Genomic DNA, 7,721 nt, shown 5'->3' with positions numbered 1-7,721 from the left:
AAAAAAAAAAAAAAAACAAGAAATGCAAAGTATAAAAAGTTCCTAACTCAAAACATCCAGGAAATTTAGGGCACAATAAAAAACCAAACCTAAGAACAATAGGGTTGGAAGGTAGAGAGTCCCAGTTCAAAGGGCCAGAAAACATTTTCAATAAAATCATGGAAGAAAATGTCCTTAAACCAAAGAAAGAGATGGCCAAAAATATAAAAGAATCCTACAGAACAAATAGATTGGACCTTTAGCTCCTTGGGTACTTTCTCTAGCTCCTCCATTGGGGGCCCTGTGATCCATCCAATAGCTAACTGTGAGCATCAGTTAATAGTATAGAAAAGAAAGAATATTAAAATCTCTTAGGGAAGAAGGCTAAATAACATATAAAGGCAGACCTATCAGCATTATACCTTACCTCTCAACAGAGACTCTAAAATCCAGAAGATCCTAGACAGATGTCATGCAAACACTAACAAACTACAGATTCCAGCCTAAACTACTATACCCAGAAAACTCTCAATCACCACAGATGGAGAAATCAATATATTCCATTCATAAAACAAAATTTAAACAACATCTTTCTACAAGCCCTACAGAGGATACTAGAAGAAAAACAACACAAGGACTTTAAGTACATCCAAGAAAACACAAGAAAATCATCATTTTACAACAAATATAAAAGAAGACAATCACACACACACAAATACACACACACACAATACCACCTACAACAACAAATCAGTAGGAAATAATAATCATTGATCATTAATATCTCTCAACATCAGTGGACTCAATTCACAAATAAAAAGACATAGGCTATCAAATTGGATACAAAAACAGGATTCATCTTTCTACTGCATACAAGAAACTCACCTCGGTAACAAAAACAGACAGTACCTCAGAAGAAATGACTGGAAAGAAGTTTTCCAAGCAAATGGTCCCAAAAAACAAGCTGGAGTAGCCATTCTAATATCTAAAAAGATAGACTTCAACCAAAAGTAATCAGAAGAGATGAACAAAGACACTCATAATCATCAAAGAAAAAAATCCATTAAGATGAAGTCTCAATTCTGTATTTTTATGCAATAAATGCAAGGAAACCCACATTTGTTAAAGAAACTTTACTAAAGCTCAAAATATATATTGAACCTCACACAATAATAGTGGGGTACTTTACCACTCTCACCAATGGATAGGTCATTAAAACAAAAACTAAACAGAGTAAAACTAATAGAAGCTATGAACCAAATAGATTTAACAGATATCTACGAAACATTACACACGCACACACACACACACACACACACACAAAAGAATATATTTTCTTCAGCACCTCAGGGAATCTTCTCCAAAATTTACCACATAATCAAACACAAAGCAAGCCACAAAAGATACAAGAAGATTGAAATAATCCCTTGCATTCTATCAGATCATCACAGACTAAGTGTGGATTTCAATAACAACAAAAACAACAGAGAGCCCACATACTCATGGAAACTGAACAACTATCTGCTCAATGATAACTTGGTCAGCAAATAAATAAATAAATAAATAAATAAATAAATAAATAAATAAATAAATAAAGACTTTAAAGAATTCAATGAAATTGAAGGCACAGAATATTCAAACTTTGGGGACACAATTAAAACAGTGCTAAGAGGAAAATTCTTAGCACTAACTCATTCATAAAGAAATTAGAAAGATTCTACAAGAGCAAATTAACAGAACACATAAAAGCTCTATAACAAAAAGAAGTAAACACACCCAGGAAGAGTAGACTGCAGGAAATAGTAAAACTCAGGGCTGAAATCAACCAGTTAGAAACAAAGAGAACAATACTCCCCACCACAAACCACACTCTCTCTCTCTCTCTCACACACACACACACACACACACACACACACACACACACCACCCACAAAAGAAAAACACCTCAACAAACCAAGAGGTGATTCTTTGAAAAAGATCAACAAGATAGATAAACCCTTAACCAAATTAAGTAAAAGGCACAGAGACAACATCTAAATGAAAAGGGAGGCATGACAACAAAAACTGAGGAGATTCAAAAACTTCATCAGATCTTACTACAAAAGTCTCACTGGACAAAAGAGAAAAATCTAAATGAAATTGGTAATTTTCTAGATAGATAACATGTACCAAAGTTAAATTATTAAGTCACAGCTTCAGACAGGCACCAGGTCTGCACAAGATGGGCACTCAGTAGACAGGAAGACACAGAGAGAGATTCAGGAGGCCTTATGTCTCAGTACTGAGCTATTTACCACTGATGGATTTAAGGAGAGGAGGTTTGTTGCCTTCATTTCCATGATTTTTTTGTAAGCAGTAATAAAGCTGTGTGCTATTAGAAAAATAAAACATCAGTTGCTTACTAAAGCAGATAAATTTGATCAAACAAAAATGAGAACAGATATAATGTTGTAATGTTTGACTTTCCCTGGATTCCTACTTTTTTAGATTTCTGGGAAATCTGTTTGTGGAAGAACTGTGAGGCCATATCTAAAACTGAGATGTCAATCAGATTCAATGGTGAGAGAAGCCATATGGCTGTCTGTATTTCCAATGTTGGAAGAATGACAAATTAAACACTAAGTTACTACCATTGAAATTTTCTCTAACGTGTATAGAAAATATATACTGGATCAAATGAATTCACCTTATGTTTTAAGATCTTTTCATGCTCTGTGCATGTCTAACACCTTAGCATTTTGGGGGCTGAGGCAGGGGGATTACTAAGAAGCAGTGTGATGTTTTGTGACAAAACTTTTCCTAAGGCTCTGCAAAAGAGGATATACAGATTGTAAGAGCTATTATATCAGGAAGTTTGTTGTGAGTCTGTGTCTGTAAATAACTTCAGAGGCTCCATTCAGGAAGTCTCATCAATATGACGACCTGAACACAGACAACAGTAGACATGCCAAAGGGGATATGAGAGAAAGACCAAGAAGCCTCAAACCTACGTGAAGAACTACAGACAACAAAGGAATGCAACAAGCATAAAATATAGTTTTCCAAGGGAAGATCACACAATTTGTTTGTCTAATACTAAAAGGTCAACCCTGAAAACAGACATACAAGTAACATAATCCTATCAACAAAGCAGGTTATATTTAGAAATGTATGTGTATGCATATACATGCATGCATGTAACAACAATTAATGAAAAAAGAGGCCATGAATTTGAAAGAGAGCATGAGCTTATTGGAGGATTTAGAAGGAGGTCAGAGAATGGGTAAATGATATAATCACCAAAAATAAAAGAAATAATTAAACCTAATCAAATTCACATTTCCATTCTTTATTACTGCAGAAAAGTACAAAACTGTGGACCACAGAGCTAAGTAAAAAAATCCTTAACTGAGTTTAAACGGAAATGTGGTCAGCCGATTTCTGTGTAATGAACTCAACAGAATATATTTTATTAAATCAGTGTTCTGTGTGCTGAAACCAAGATAATGATGTTAGATATTAGAATAATATGTTCTAAACAGTTTCATATTCCATTTAACATTAATATTTAAGCATAGACTTCCACATAGACACCACAAATATTATATGATATTTGATGTTTTTATTAATAATAATAATGCTCAAATTCTATGGAGATTCTATCTAAGGGAACTCTAAGCCACAAAAAGTACCCATTTGGTTAAGAAAAATTTTCATTTCTCCTTATGTATCTTCATATGTCTTTGCTTTTTTGTCCTTAGGCTGCTTCTGCTTTCCCTCTATTTTCTTACATAAAGTAATGACAGTGTGACCTTCTTAATATCCAACTTCAACTTTACTATAGTGTTGATTTCTCATGCTTATATTACATGTGTTTATAATACTGTCTATAGCATATTGTGTGTAAAGCATATAATATATGGTACATACAGAAACATTCATACTATATATACATATATATATATATATTATAACCATGACCTCAGATTATAAAAATAAATTTCTGAGAATAATTGCCAATTGATAAACTGTTCAAGTTTGAGCAGATTGCAGGGACATAAAAGAAACACAGAATAAGAAAACATTCATAATATAATGAAGTACAAAGGTTTTCTTATAATTCCTGGGTGAAAGAACTTGCTGCATTTCTTGATAATGAGATAAAACACTAAACAGAACAGATTAAAATTTTAGTGTTAGTAGTCCAGTATTAATATGAGGGTCTATGATTAACCTTACTGCATCTTGTGATGCTGTGATCCGTTGATATCCATGGGAGGCTTGCTCTTTTCTGAAGGGAAATGGAACAGCAGTGGATGTGGGGAGAGAGGATGCTGGGGAAACTTGTGGGAGTAACGGGAGGGCAGGTGGCAGCTGGGACGTATTGCATGAGAGAAGCACAAACAAAAAGGAAAATATTAATAAACCATATAAATTCAAAGAGCAGTACATATTTAACAGCTTTCCATCTTTCCACATAAGGGATTCCAGTAAAGCTGAATGAAGAGATTTCAAGCTCGGTGTTTGGTTCAATTAACAGCTCATGAGAATGAGGAGCACAGCACTTGCCCTCTGTCTGCCTCACTGATTCTAAATATTGTTTATTAAAGTTTAAATTAAGTACAATTACAGACTTAATCAGTGAAAAATAAGTGCCTACCCAACATGCTTGGCATAATCCAGGAAATGTAGATGAATATCTTTTGAAATCAGAGTAGCATAATGCAAATCACAGAATGACCAATCAGGAATTTCATCTAGCATATTTAAAGAAAATAATCAAGCATTAAACTGTGAAATTAATGAATGCTATTTTGACCATTGTCTATATGCCATTGCCAATTCCTTAATTATTTAGAAAAAAATAAACATTTATATTCAAGTTTATCTGTAAAGAAAAGATTTCCACTGATTCCTGCATATTATGACTCTATTTTTATAACAAATCTTTTCAAATAATACAGCTTTTAAATTGAGCAAATAAAGTCAAATCTACATCTTCAACCTATGTGACCTATGTAATTTTAATGGAATTAAATTAATTTTAATGTAATTTTAATGGAAAATTATTTTAATGGTCTCCTCTTTGTTTCCTATAAAATAATAATAATAATAATAATAATAATAATAATAATAATGTCTGTTTTGAAAGGTTCTTTGGTTTATAAATGATGTTCTATAATGTCAGATTCTTAGTGTGGTGCCTATCACATAGTAAATACTTAGTGTAAGTGAGGGGGGTGCAAATCAGAAAAAAAGTCCTAAAACATTAAAAATGACAAACACAGAAGGATTTAGAGGGAAGAAAAGAGAGAAGTTGATGTCATTCAATTATAATTTCAAAATTTAAATAATGTATTTTTTAAAGTATCATTTAAAAAAACTAGAAGAATGGCAGGTAACATTCTGTATCTCATCTAATTTTGAAACAATAGCATGAAGTACAATCATTTCTACTGTTTAACACATGAGAAAATGAGATAACTTGTTAAGATTATATGTCCAACAGAATGCAAAGCATGAATTAAACATGTACAGGTAGTATCTATTTGTATCATGATATTATTGTCATCATCCCAATCCTCAGTGTATGCTGCTATCTCCATAACAGACTAGGCTATAAAAATGAGCTCTTGGTTACTTCCAAAGATAATTGCCTCCCCTTGGAAGGAATCCAGAACAAACCCACATTAAGCTAAATTCTGCATTAGAGTGGGCTGTCATACAGTTGGGAGGATTTATTCCAAGCACCTAGAAGGCACATGAAAGATGAATACATAGAAGTCATCAGATTTTTTTTCCTTTGAACATATCCCAATGCTGTGAAGATAAAGGAGATTACAAAAGGTATTTTAAAAGGTCCACGTAACTGACTATTCTGGTTGTCAACCACTGCAAAATCAAATACAAGGCATTGTGATGCATGGACTGTATAAAATGCTTCCTCTTTTGTCAGTGAATAACAAAATTTAAGAGAATTTCATGTAAACATATGAGCCTAGAGTGATGGGGTTAAAAATTAAAAAATTAGAATTTTCCCAAGTTGACTTTATAAAAGCTTTTATTCAAGATATTTTCTATTTTTTTTTCAATTTTCCCATCAAATAATCTTATTCAATTATAAAATCTGTGAAGTTAAAATATTTTGGCTATAAAATAAGTGAATGTATATTTCTTAAATAAAACTTCAGTGAGTTAAGAGCGTACTCTGTGTTGTTATTTTGAAACATTAATATTTTAAAGCATTAATAGTAATTTCACAGAAGCATTATGATATGCCATCCAGATGGATCACATATAAGCCAAGTATAAAATTAATGTGAATAATATTTTCATAAACCAAATAAATGATTTTATAATATAATTTTCCAACATGATGACTTCTAACAGTTATTTTTACAGTTGCTATCAACTGAGCTAGACACCTTGAAATTTGTCATGATGACAATGCCTGTCTTTATGTGCATTGTGAGAATTCACACACTTAGCAATGGGCTTCATGCTTAAAAAGTCTTAATTTGTATTTCAGTATGTGTGGCATATGTGTGATGGATGTGCACTGTGGATGGTATGTGTGCCTGTATAGGCACAAAGACTAGATGAGGACTTAGCCTGTCATGCTCTTTCTTGCTCTGCCTTATTCCTTCCCTTGAGACAGGACCACACTGAACCCCGACTTACAGTAATTTCTCTTTCCCCTATACAGCAATGGAATTACAGGCAATGCACTACGTATGGATTTTCAAAACATGAACCCGGGTCTTACTTGCACAGCAAGTGTTCCTACTGACTGAACCATATCCTTGTATCCCTAATGGTAAATATTATAATTACTTCCTTAGGACACCATCACAACTGAGTCAGGAATCTGGCAATGTGACCCACAAGCCCCACTCATTTTCCTCACCTAAAGTAATGTTGTAAAATTTTACCCATTTCTTTTCTATAATCTGTAAAGCTAGTCTAGACATTTATTATTGATCATAAGACTTAATAGAACTATGAACTTTTGCCTCTTTTCAATGACTAAATCATCTGTAATTGAGATGAAGTTTTATTCTTAATAAAAAAAAGGACACTGTTAGCTTTTAAAACAACATGATATGTAACCTTATGATGAACAGGTTACTGGAATAATTCATTTATTCTGCTGGGAAGAGTTCCTTAGGAGAAGTAAAAGTCAAGAGAATGGAAAGCTACTAATAGAAGCATAACCTAGAAACTTCAGAGTTAAAAGGATTTATTAAAATTTCTCCTCAGTTCTTACTGGATAACGGAAAGTCTCACAAGAAGGAATTTTCATCTGTTTTCTTCATAATGCCTAGCAAGCACATCATTAACTCTGACCGTTCATAAGAAACATAAGGCAAAAGTCATCCTAAGTTGATTCATTTGAAAAATCAGCAAAAATTGCCATCTCCACAATTAACTTATGGAGGTATCCTCTGAAATTTAGTACTATAGTTGAATACGTAATAGATGAGATTAAATCACTCAACTTCTCTGTCTATTGCATTAAATGAACACATGAATGTCTCATGGTGTTGTTATGACAAAACAAGCTATTGGAGTAATAGAGAGCCTACCAAACTTCTCGGTATGAACTTAGCAGCCAATAATTGTTTTGCCATCTTTATTAAAACCTGCTATCTTTAAGAGGAACTGGTCTATAACAATGAAAAGCCGACGTGGGACCTGAGACTGCTTTGGTTGGGGAGGCAGAAATCGGGCCTCAGTAGGGCCACAAGCCTCTCCGGTCAGAA

Source organism: Mus caroli, chromosome 15 (assembly GCF_900094665.2).
Source record: "Mus caroli chromosome 15, CAROLI_EIJ_v1.1, whole genome shotgun sequence".
NCBI lineage: Eukaryota > Metazoa > Chordata > Mammalia > Rodentia > Muridae > Mus > Mus caroli.
The sequence above is the reverse complement of the archived record's forward strand: the minus strand, read 5'-3'. Positions refer to the sequence as shown.